Raw genomic sequence first — 12,526 nt, 5'->3', positions numbered from 1 at the left:
ATTTCTAATGTACAACTGCACAGTACAATTGCAACTTAGAGTTAGGGCCCTATTACATGGGGTGATTATCATCTGACTGCGCCGATATTGTCCTGTGTAATAGGCCCAGTTATCAGCCAACAATCGGGCCAATGCTAGCTCGTTGGCTAATCGCCATCTTTGAAGCAGGTTAATCCTTGTTCACTGCCCACACATCTCTCCATGTAATAAGGGATGTGTAGGCGACATATATAGTAGTTAAAGGTTGCACCATAGTCTAGCCATGAAATAGGCTTGTTAAACAAGCACCAATCTACCTGATCCATGCCCACATTGGGTACATGTTCACCTGCGTAATTCTACCCTTTTCAGGACCCTAAAATAAGACCAACACATTTAAGAGGAACCCCTCTTATTATATGGAAATTACATATAGTATAGTCAAATTAAAGTTGGATATGCCACTGTAAACCTTGTCTATGTGAGGGTACTACCAACAAAGATCAAAGTTAAAATCAGTTGACCGATTCTATGTGACACATTGTGATATAAAAATGAATTGGTTTAATATGGATTTTTATTACGTGTGCTTTGCCTTTGTGTCCTATAAGTGCACCATTATATGAAAATCTGATACACAGTGATACTATTTTAGTCATAAAAAGTTTGCTGGAGAAGTGGTGACGTATATCAAGATTAAAGGCTATGGTCACCTTTGGGGGTCATTTTTTACAGAAGATCATTTATTCTTTGATGATAAATAAACATATGTATTTTTTTTTCAATAGGCTTTTATTATACATTTTAAACCATTTAATGTACTGCAGCTTCTACTTATCATTGTACATAGTATTTAAGTGAAAATGAAATGCCCCCAACGGTGTCCATAGCCTTTAAAGCCTATTTCAGACTACTGTATTCTGTTCCTATGGGCTCCTATTACAACCTTAAAAGTTTGTTTTAGTAGAACCATGTGAGATCAAGATGTTGTAGTTATGTGGAGCCTCAAATGTAGTAATAGTAGTAATCTGAAATAGGCCTGAACAGGCTTTTTATTACCTGGTGATATAAATATGAATCGTGTTACGTATAACATTTTGTCACACTTGGACAGTGCTAGCATTTGTTTCCTTCTAATCTGAAGTACAGTTGGATCTTGGAATAAAATACGTCATCAGACATGTACAGGATTTTTTTCTGTTCATCCCTAGACTAAGATAAAATGTGTTCTCTGCTTTAAAATAACATTCCCCTTTCAACCTGAGGATTAAAATATTGAAAAGGGAGACAAATGAAAACCGTGGGTGAGCTATTATTACTGGTTGTTAATTGTCATCTGACAGCTGGGAGAGATTTGGTAGGCTCCTGTCAAATTGGAATTTGGCCCATATGAAGAAAGCACAAAGAATAATGAAGCAGGAGACAGCGCTACAACTGAGTTTCTGGTGATCTGTGGTATTTCATGTATTATGTCTGTACAGTAGAGGTTATGTTTAGCTGGTTTATGATGATAATGTTGGAACAGTGCTACGTGTTGCTATATGTAATTTTACAATGTACTTCTTTCTGAGCTTGTCTTTACAAGCACAACTCTGGGAGCTCATATAAAACCTGTATGTATATCTTTATGTTGTAAAATAGGATACATTCTACCTGTATTTGGAGCCTTATGATCTTTGTATGAAGTAAATTTCACATTTCTATGTTAACATCCTGATTGTTTTGTATGGTACTCTACAGACAATCCCTAATAAAATCCTACAAAAGATTTTAGTAATTTCATGGTATCCAATTGATACTTCTACAGTGTTGAATGTTAGGCCTCATGCACACAACAGTATTTACAGTGCATTCAAAAAGTCATCAGACCCTTTCACTTTTTCAAATTTTATTATGTTGCGTTTTTTTTCTAAAATAAAGAATATCAAGTTTGCCCGATCAATTTGCACTCAGTACCGCATAATGATATTATGAAAACTGAATTTTGGACATGTACATAAGGATTTAGACCCTCTGCTTTGACACTTGCAATTAAGCTCTGGGAGCCTCCAATTTCTCTTGATCATCTTTGAGTTGGTTCTACACCTTGATCAGAATCCTCCTGGGGTAAATTTAGTTAGTTGGACATGATTTGAAAGGACGCACCCATGTCTGTATTAATTCTCACTGCTGACAATGCGTATCAGAGCAAAAACCAAGCCATGAGAACTGCCTGAAGAGCTCAGAGGCCGTGGCCTTCATGATTTTTAAATGGAAGAAGATTTTTAAATTGGAATAACCAGGACTCTTCCTAGAGCTGGCCACCCCACCAAACTAAGTAATCAGGGGAGAAGGGTCTTCGTAAGCAAGATGACCAAAAAAGATCATGTGTGCAGATTAGTATCATGTGTGCAGATTAGTAAAACCTCACCATCACTGCAGCACTCCGCGAATCTGGCACAGTAGCCAGAAAAAAAGCCTCTTTTAAAAAAATCACCTAAAGGACCTTCAGACCATGAGAAACATGATTCTCTGGTTTGCTAAAACCATGATTTAACTTTTTGGCTTCAATTCTAATTGTCATGTCTAGAAGAAACCAGCAACAGCTCAACACCTGCCCGATACCCTTTCTACAGTAGAGCATGGTGGTTGTAGCATAATGATGTGACGTGTTTTTCAGCAGCTGGGACAGAGAAGACTGGTTAGGGGTGAGCGAAAGTTGAGTGGAGGAAATAACAGAGATATTCTTAATGAAATTTGACCCAGAGTACTCTGGACCTCAGATTGGACTGAACAATACACACAGCCAAGACAACACAGGAGTAGCTGTAGCATGACAGAGCTTAAGAGGATCTGCAAAGAATGACAGACAATCCCCAAATCCAGGCGTGCAGTCCTTGTGGCATCATACTCAAGAAGACTGGAGGCTGTAATCACTGCTAAAGGAGCTTCAACTGAGTAAAGGGTCTGAATTCTTATGACCATGCTAAATTTTCGTATCTAAAAAATTAGTATTTCCAATGTTCTGTTTTCACTTTGTCAGTTGTCATATCTTCTGATTGACGCTCCTGTGTTGTTCTTCCAATGACATCCCACATTTTCCTCTAAACCCATCAGAGAGCAGGGGAGTGAGACCTCATGGGAAGAATTAAGAACAGCACAAGAGTGGGAACCGGAAGATAAGGAAGCTGCAGCGCCAGGGGGAACGAGTGAAGTAAGTATGCGGGTTTATAATGTTTTAAAATATTAGTTTGTCTTATTCTCAAAGCAAATTCATACAGACTTTAAAGAGGCACTGTCATTGTTAAAAACTTTTCATATATTGCAGGACTCATTATAATATGACATTTCACAATATACACCTGTTAAATTTTTTTTTACATTTTCACCTGAAATTCAAGCTCAAAATAGCCACCACTAGTGGTCGCCTGTCTTTTAGCCAGACAGAATTGTCTAGATTTTACAGCATATTGGATACCGGCCGTAAAGCATACCGGTATCCAGTATAGGAGATTTCTATTGAGTGTATTCAAAACTTCAGATAAAGGATGTGTGGACATGCTGGGAGCTGTAGTTTTACAACAGCTGGAGGTAACACTGCTCTAACACAGTTATTTACAAACATTGCAGCTTCAGTTGTTACTAAACTACAACTCCCAGCATGCTGAAATAGTCAAAGCTTTCTCGGACTCCTGAATGACAAAGTAGTTGATCAGACATTCAGGAGTCTGTGAAAGATGAATGACACACATAGTGACAGCTATGTTGATTAGCATCCAGCTTTACTAGGAGAAGATAAAACAAATAGAGCATGTATTCATAACAATGCTGTAATTTTATCTAAAAAAATCCTTGCACTAATTTTATAAAGATCTATTCTTATATTTATACATTTTATTCTGTTATGAATTCACCATAATATCTTCTGATTACTGCAGGCAAGCTCCAAGTATCTTCCTCTGACACAGCATAAAACCAGAGAGGAAAGGGTTACAGAGTAGAGAGTACTGATTGGCTGCCTGCACAGGCTTGCTCCTGTGAGGGAGACAGACTGACACGCCCCCTCCAGCCTGCACAATGAAAAAGTAACTCACCAGCAGATAAATGCTTATATCCCTGGATATATAGGTCCGAGACACATAAAAATTATATGCACGTAATCAGGATTGGGTCCTGAGTAACATATAACTTTTTTTATTTTTTTTGCACTATGACAGGTACGCTTTAAATGGGCCAGATTTATCAAAGTGTATAAGGCTTTTTAATTAAACTGGCACATTGGCAGACTGTCTAGTCTAAGTTTAGGCTAGTTATTCATTGACTTACATTCAACCAGAACTGTGGGACAAAATTTTGACACATTTAGGTCATGCCCCTTTTATATTGAAGCTACACCACTTTTTAATTGACGCCACACCCCAGTGGTAAAGTGTCAAAAATTCATAATAAATGTGATAGAAGTACTATAGGACAATTTTTGGCACTTATTACGTCAGAATTCTGGCACATTTGCACTAATAAATATTTGAGCCCATGTACCAAAAGGCAGCTTGAACCTTAGGGCAGGAAAAGTCTATGGAAAAGATCTTTCAGGAACACAACTTTCTGCTTTACAGCCCGCTCACTCCATCCCAGCTACCCTCTCACGGGGACACAGTTTATTTGCACTTCTCCCAGCCTTTTTTCCACGCCGCACATCTGTCCGCTAGCTGTTGTAAGACTACAACCCCATCCATGTCCTCACTGTAAGGGCATGCTTTGAGAGTTGTAGTCTTGCAACAGGTGGCGGGCATATGGTAGATGTGCGGTGTGGGTGGGTGATAGATGTGCGAGCTGTGGAGTGTAAGCGTGTGGGAGATGTGTGGAGAAACTTTCCCCCTGAGAGAGGGTAGCAGGGGTAGAGTGAGAGGGAGTGGACTGTAAAGCAGAAAACTGATTCTGTGCAAAGGGTCACATTCTGCTACAAGGACACAGTTTTCTTCATTACACAGGCACGTAAATGCGCCATCATCCAATGGATGTGCGGACTCCGCAGAAAGAATAGACAAGTCTATTCTTTCTGCAGACTCTGGATTTTCCGCACAGAAATTCCATTGTGCGAACATTGCAAGACAACCTGATAAATATCCCTGTATATTTTTGGGGATCTTTGCTTTGGCTGAAAACATTTACTCACAAAAATTGCACTAACACCCACTATATGAATAAGATAACTATATGATTTCACATTGAGGGCATTCTTAGAAATTCAGAGAGAAGCAAAAATTGATCCATATTACCTTTGTTAGCAGTGGGATTGAGCGTTATCCCCTAGTGAATGGACCGGCTCACATGACACTTAGCAGTAGCTCAACACAAATGGTGCCAGCACTTCACTTGTAAAACTCCATATTCACCTTTATATTGACAATTTTGATTGAACTTCACAATAGGGTAGTAGTCACACTGTGGTCAAATATTACTGGATTTAGAAAAGGACGGGAATATTTGTAAAGATGTGGCCCGCTTCCTCCACTAATTTTTATGTGTCTATGACCTATATTTTTCTCAGAATTACATTTACTTAAATATTTACTTGCCATCATTTGCTCAGTGAGGTTTCTGTCCATGCAGAGGCAAGTCCTTCTCTTCTCCTCACTGTGATGACTCCTCCCCCTCCCTCCCTCTGCTCTGATTAACAGAGGGCCCTGGACCTGCCTTTAGCCCTGTCAATCACTCACAGTGTCCATGACATGTCGATGACCACTAAACGCTGCAGGACTAGTATGTAGTATGTGTCCCAGGGGGACCACTAGTGGCCAGTTTTTTACTGACTTTTTCAGTATGAAATACTGAAAATTTACTGATGAAAGCAATTGCAAAACATTGTTTTGGCATGCTTTATAACATATCAAAAGTTATTGTATCTGACAATGCCCATTTAAAGACTAGTAACCTAACATTAGGATAGACCATATTTGATCAATGGGGTCGAAGGCTTGTCACCCCTACTGATCAGGTGAGTTCATTGTTTACATTGGTGTAGTATCATTTGTTTGTGCTTGGTATCATTTGTTCTTCTCTGGATTGCAAGAAAGGCCTAATATAACATGGGCATGGTAGGAATAATGATTTATGCACCCATAGCACAGTGTGAGCAGCCTGGGTAAAACAGACTCTCTTTAATCACCTGGAACTGGAGGGTCTGCTGGTGGAGAGCCCCTATCTCAGTAGACTAGGGAAAAGTCTAGTGGTTAATGTGAATGGGTTGCAAGGGTCTTCAGCCAATTGCTTCAATGGCCAGAGGTAAAAACCGAGGCTGTAGCAGAATAGCATATTTTGGTACAAATGCATCATCTACAAAATAGCAGCAATAGAGGGCCTGCATGACCACGGAGGAATTGGCCCATGAGAGGATAATCATAAGTCTGTCTTTGTGGATATCTGGTGACAAGGAAAGCCCACCCAAGGTCTGTCCCTGGCAGTACCTTAGGTGTGGGTATTTCCTGGTCAGGTTGGGCATTATCTTAGGAAATGGCCTTGACTTGTCTTGACTTGATTTGAAACAAAAACACAACTCCTCCCAACTCCAATAATCCCTCTCCTCCGCAGAAAAGCAACTGAACCTGAGCTGCAAAAGATTTGGAACCAGAAGGCATGGGATGTAAGGAAAGCACAGGAGGGAATGAAAACTGAGGTGCCAAACTGAGTGAAGGTCTCCACAGGTGCCCTAGAAATTATGGTTTCTCTTTAAAAAATTAGGACAGCAGTTCTCTGGCCTTAAAGGGGTAGGATTCTTGATCTCTCTCCTTACTGAATAAACTCTTGCCTGTGCGAATCTCCTTTGGGAGACTGCTAAATGTATTATCTACGACTTTAAATGTTACATCCTTTAAATGGATATTTGACCTCCCTGCCCGCTCTATCTTATGTCCATTTAACAAGGTATAAGAACTGTGGCCAAGTATTCAGATAAATTCCTTAGCAGTTGAGGTGGGCTGGAATAATGAAGCGCTTGTGGCCACATTCTCCAATGGGTGGTCCAATACTATAAAAGATGATATTAAAGGGGTACTCCGGTGGAAAACATTTTATTTTTAATCAACTGGTGCCAGAAAGTTAAATAGATTAGTAAATTACTTCTATTTAAAAATCTTAATCCTTCCAGTACTAATCAGCTGCTGTATAATACAGTGGAAGTTCTTTTCTTTTTGAATCTCTTTTCTGTCTGACCTCTATGCTGACACTTCTGTCCATGTCAGGAACTGTCCAGTGCAGTAGAGGTTTGCTATGGGGAATTGTTCCTGCTCTGGACAGTTCCTGACATAGACAGAGGTATCAGCAGCGAGCACCGTGGACAGACAGAAAATACATTAAAAAAGAAATGAACTTCCTCTGTATTATACAGCAGCTGATAAGTACTGGAAGGATTAAGATTTTTAAATAGAAGTAATTTACAAATATGTTTAACTTTCTGCCACGAGTTGATTTAAAAAAAATTTTTTCCACTGGAGTACCCCTTTAATATCATCTTTTATAGTATTGGACCACCCATTGGAGAATGTGGCCACCAGCGCTTCATTATTCCAGCCCACCTCAACTGCTAAGGAACTTATCTGAATACTTGGCCACAGTTCTTGTACCCTGTTAAATAGACATAAGTTGCATTGCCACAGTGGTAGAGCGGCAGAGAGGTCAAATATCCATTTAAAGGATGTAACATTTAAAGTCGTAGTTTAGGGGTCCTCAAACTTTTTAAACGGGGGGCCAGTTCACGGTCCCTCAGACCATTGGAGGGCCGGACTATAGATAACAAAACATGAATAAATTCCTATGCACACTTATATATCTTATTAGTGGACTACCACTTTAAATACACAGCACAGTTCCCCCCACATTAGGTTGGCAGTATAGATTCCCCCACATTAGGGTTGGCAATACAGTTCCCCCACATTAGGGTTGGCAATACAGTTCCCCCACATTAGGTTTGCAATACAGTTCCCCCACATTAGGTGCAGTACAATTCCCCCACATTAGGTGCAGTACAGTTCCCCCACATTAGGTGCAGTACAATTCCCCCACATTAGGTTGGCAGTATAGTCCCCCACATTAGGTAGTAGTTCCCCTACATTAGGTTGTAGTTCCCCCACATCAGGTGCAATATAGTCCCCCACATTAGGCTTGCAGTATGTTCCCCCACATTAGGTGCAATACAGTCCCCCACATTACGTTGGCAGTATGTTCCCCCACATTAGGTGCAACATAGTCCCCCACATTACGTTGGCAGTATAGTCCCCCCACATTAGGTGCAATATAGTCCCCCACATTAGGCTTGCAGTATGTTCCCCCACATTAGGTGCAATATAGTCCCCCACATTAGGCTGGCAGTACAGTCCCCCCACATTAGGTGCAATATAGTCCCCCACATTAGGCTGGCAGTATAGTTCCCCCACATTAGGTGCAATATAGTCCCCCACATTAGGCTGGCAGTATAGTTCCCCCACATTAGGTGCAATATAGCCCCCCACATTAGGCTGGCAGTATAGTTCCCCCACATTAGGTTCAATATAGCCCCCCACATTAGGCTGGCAGTATAGTTCCCCCACATTAGGTGCAATATAGTCCCCCACATTAGGCTGGATGTATAGTCCCCCCACATTAGGTGCAATATAGTCCCCCACATTAGGCTGGCAGTATAGTTCCCCCACATTAGGTGCAATATAGTCCCCCACATTAGGTGCAATATAGTCCCCCCACATTACGTTGGCAGTAGGGGTGTGAATCGCCAAGAATTTGGCGATTCGATTCGAATCGCGATACCAGTGTGGCGATTCGATATATCCCGATATATAGCGATACCGTCTAGGTGACGATACATCGCGATATATCCCGATACATCGCCCACCTGGGAGCATTCATAGATCCCAATAGACGCCGCTGTCAGCTTTGACAGCGGCGATCTAGTACTCCGGTGCTCACTTTTCTCATTTTATCCCGTCCACGCTGCAAAATAAAATAAAATGCACTTTATCTTACCTGCCAACGAGCCCCCGGAGTTCCGGTACAAGTGTTGGGTCCCCGGGCTGTATTCTTCTTACTTCCTGTTAGCCCGGCACGTCACATGGAGCTTCAGCCTATCACCAGCAGAGGCGGGACATCGCTGCGGCCAGTGATAGGCTGAAGCTCCGTGTGACGTGCCGGGCTAACAGGAAGTAAGAAGAATACAGCTCGGGGACCGAACACCTGTACCGGAGCTTCGGGGGCTCGTTGGCAGGTAAGATAAAGTGCGTTTTCTTTTATTTTGCAGCCCGGGCGGGATAACATGAGAAAAGTGTGCACCGGAGTACTCCTTTAATAGCCAGCCGCGGCGATCGCCGCATGCTGGCTATTAGCGGCGGCCCCCGGCTACTGAAATCAGCCGGGGGTCGCATAGTACGGAGCGGGCACGAGTCGGAGCCCGCTCCATACACCCAGAGCAACGCCGTGTCAGATCCGGCCTGCCCGGCTCCACAAATGTGGAACTTTTATCTCCTGATGCCCGGGACATGCTGTTCGGGGTGTCAGGAGATAAAAATTCCACATCCCTTAAAGAATCGATTCAAAAATATTTTGAATCGATTCAGTATCGGCAAATGAAAAAATCGCGATTATCGCGAGAATCGATTTTTTCTTACATCCCTAGTTGGCAGTATGTTCCCCCACATTAGGTGCAGTATAGTTCCTCCACATTAGGTGCAGTATAGTCCCCCACATTAGGTGCAATATAGTCCCCCACATTAGGTGCTGTATAGCTCCCCACAATAGGTGCAGTATAGTTCCCCCACATTAGGTGCAGTATAGTTCCCCCACATTAGGTGCAGTATAGTCCCCCACATTAGGTGCAGTATGGTTCCCCAACATTAGGTGCAGTATAGTCCCCCACATTAGGCTGGCAGTATGTTCCCCCACATTAGGCTGGATGTATAGTCCCCCAAATTACGTTGGCAGTATGTTCCCCCACAGGCATACAGCCTCCAGCCATAAAGTATGGCTGGAGGCTGTATGCCTGTGTACTGCCCCATTTCAGTGTTCCGACTACCGCTCCGGCCATAGCGCTTCCTGGCCGGTTTGTTCCAAATACTGAGCAGCGGAGTACCCCTTCAACTGTCTGTGCATCTTAAAGAAAACCATGCTTGTCTAGGAATCTAATGCTGTCAGTTTGTTCACCTTGAGAAAGCTACTGTGTTAGTGGTGAAACATGTTGGAGTGTGACAGTTTTTTTTTTTTAAACAAAAGTATACTAATCAGGAATTGGGGCATATCAAGAGATGGCAGATGCCATAATTGTTTGCTCACAACTGTGCTGCACAAGAGTACTGTGAGCGTTCACAGATGCACAAATAAGCCCAATTGTTGTGGTAAATATATAACTCTACATTATATCCTTAGTCTAATTGTTGGCATGACTGCTATGCATCTGTACACATAGCAATACAGTTGTGTTTTTTTCTTCCATACACTGTGGACAGAATACACTGTAGATACCATCACCATGTGGGCTTAGATGTTCAATAGAACCTGAAGACCGTAGGAGCTATGTTTTTATCACTTTATTTCATACTCTCCTGGTTATTATTATTATTTGCTTTTTAATAAAAGTTAAATTGTAATCTTATGACACATAATATTGGAAGGATTTATTAACCCCTAAGGGTTATCCGTTGTATTGTCTAGGATTTGTGTCCTGAATCCCCAGACCGGTCCACCTTCTCCTGCGGGCTAGGTGTGACCACAATTGTTACACCCCTGGAGGCAGCTTCTTGAGCCCCCCAGGAATGACTGGGCCCAGGGTAGCTGCTCCTTTTGCCCTATGTTAAAGACAGCCCTAGGAGTATGGAGTCTAGCAAGGAACAATGTATACATTTTCACTAATATACCATTATGGAAATTACTAAATTTTTTTATCCTGCTAGCAAGTCACTCTACAAGACTCCAATTTTATCAATTGCATCCTACATATTTTATTTAGCAAGCCCATCGGTATGAAGTAAAACTCCCCTGTATTCAGGTATAAATAATAGAACTAGAGATGAGCGAACTTACAGTAAATTCGATTCGTCACGAACTTCTCGGCTCGGCAGTTGATGACTTATCCTGCATAAATGATTTCAGCTTTCCAGTGCTCCGATGGGCTGGAAAAGGTGGATACATTCCTAGGAAAGAGTCTCCTAGGACTGTATCCACCTTTTCCAGCCCACCCCAATTCAAATGCTATCTTTGTGAAGAAGACATAGCATGTATTTCACACGTCTATCCTTGTTAGGCTAAGTTCACATTGCCGTTGTGCTCTGTCACAATCTGTGTCCGTATGGCTCTTTTTTTTTTTTTGCAGCAAACGGCCCCAAAACATGTCAGAACACAACTGACAAAACCGGGTAACCACTGAGTCCCAATGAATCCCATTGACATGAATAAGATTCATTGCGGATCCGAGAAAATACTTGTGCCGACTGGCCAACAGAGCTGCATACGGAAATAAATGGCAATGTGGAAGAGGCCTTAAAGGGGTACTCCGGTGAAAAACTTTTTTTTAAATCAACTGGTGCCAGAAAGTTAAACAGATTTGTAAATCACTTCTATTAAAACATTTTAATCCTTCCAGTACTTTTTAGGGGCTGTATACTAAAGAGAAATAAAAAAAGAAATGCCTTTCCTGTGATGTCCTGACCGTTTTGTAAATTACTTTTTAAAAAGTATATTCCTTCCAGTACTTATCAGCTGCAATATGCTCCACAGGAAGTTCTTTTCTTTTTTTAATTTCTTTTCTGTCTGACCACTGTGCTCTCTGCTGACACCTCTGTTCATGTCAGGCACTGTCCAGTGCCAGATAGGTTTGCTATGGAGATTTTCTCCTGCTCTGGACAATTCCTGAAATGGACAGAGGTTGTCAGAAGAGAGAACTGTGGTCAGACAGAAAAGAAATTCAAAAAGAAAAGAACTTCCTGTGGAGCAAATAGCAGCTCATAAGTACTGGAAGGATTAAGATTTTTTAAATATAAGTAATTTACAAATCTGTATAACTTTCTGGAACCAGTTGATTTTAAAAAAAAGTGTTTTTTTTTTTTTTTACAGGAATACCCCTTTAAGAATAGGGCACCTAGCACAACTGAAGCACAAACTTATTTTGTTCTTGTTTTTTTTAAATATAAGAATATGGGGTGAAAAGTGGACGGTGTTTTAGAAAAAATATTGCGCAATATCTGGGAAACTGAAGCGACACAAACGTCCGTTTTTGTGGCACAAAACAGCGGAAACAGCACAAAGGAATGGTGTATTTATTTTTGCAATATAAAACATAAGCCCAGATTTATCAAACTGCGTAAGATTTCCCCCCAGCAACCAATCACAGCTCAGCTAACAAGCAGAGGTAAAGTGAAAGCTGAGCTGTGATTGGCTGCTGTGGGAAAAAATCTCTCTATTTTGTTCTCTCATAATTTGATAAATCTGGGCAATAGGGTGTCAATTTCATACAGCCATGATCCCTGACAGTAATGCCATTTCTGCATGGGGAATTCAGTCTAAATATAATCTGCATAAATATTGTCTGTAA

The sequence above is a fragment of the Hyla sarda genome, chromosome 1, assembly GCF_029499605.1.
Source record: "Hyla sarda isolate aHylSar1 chromosome 1, aHylSar1.hap1, whole genome shotgun sequence".
In the NCBI taxonomy this organism is placed as follows: Eukaryota; Metazoa; Chordata; class Amphibia; order Anura; family Hylidae; genus Hyla; species Hyla sarda.
Note: the sequence above shows the minus strand (reverse complement) of the source record.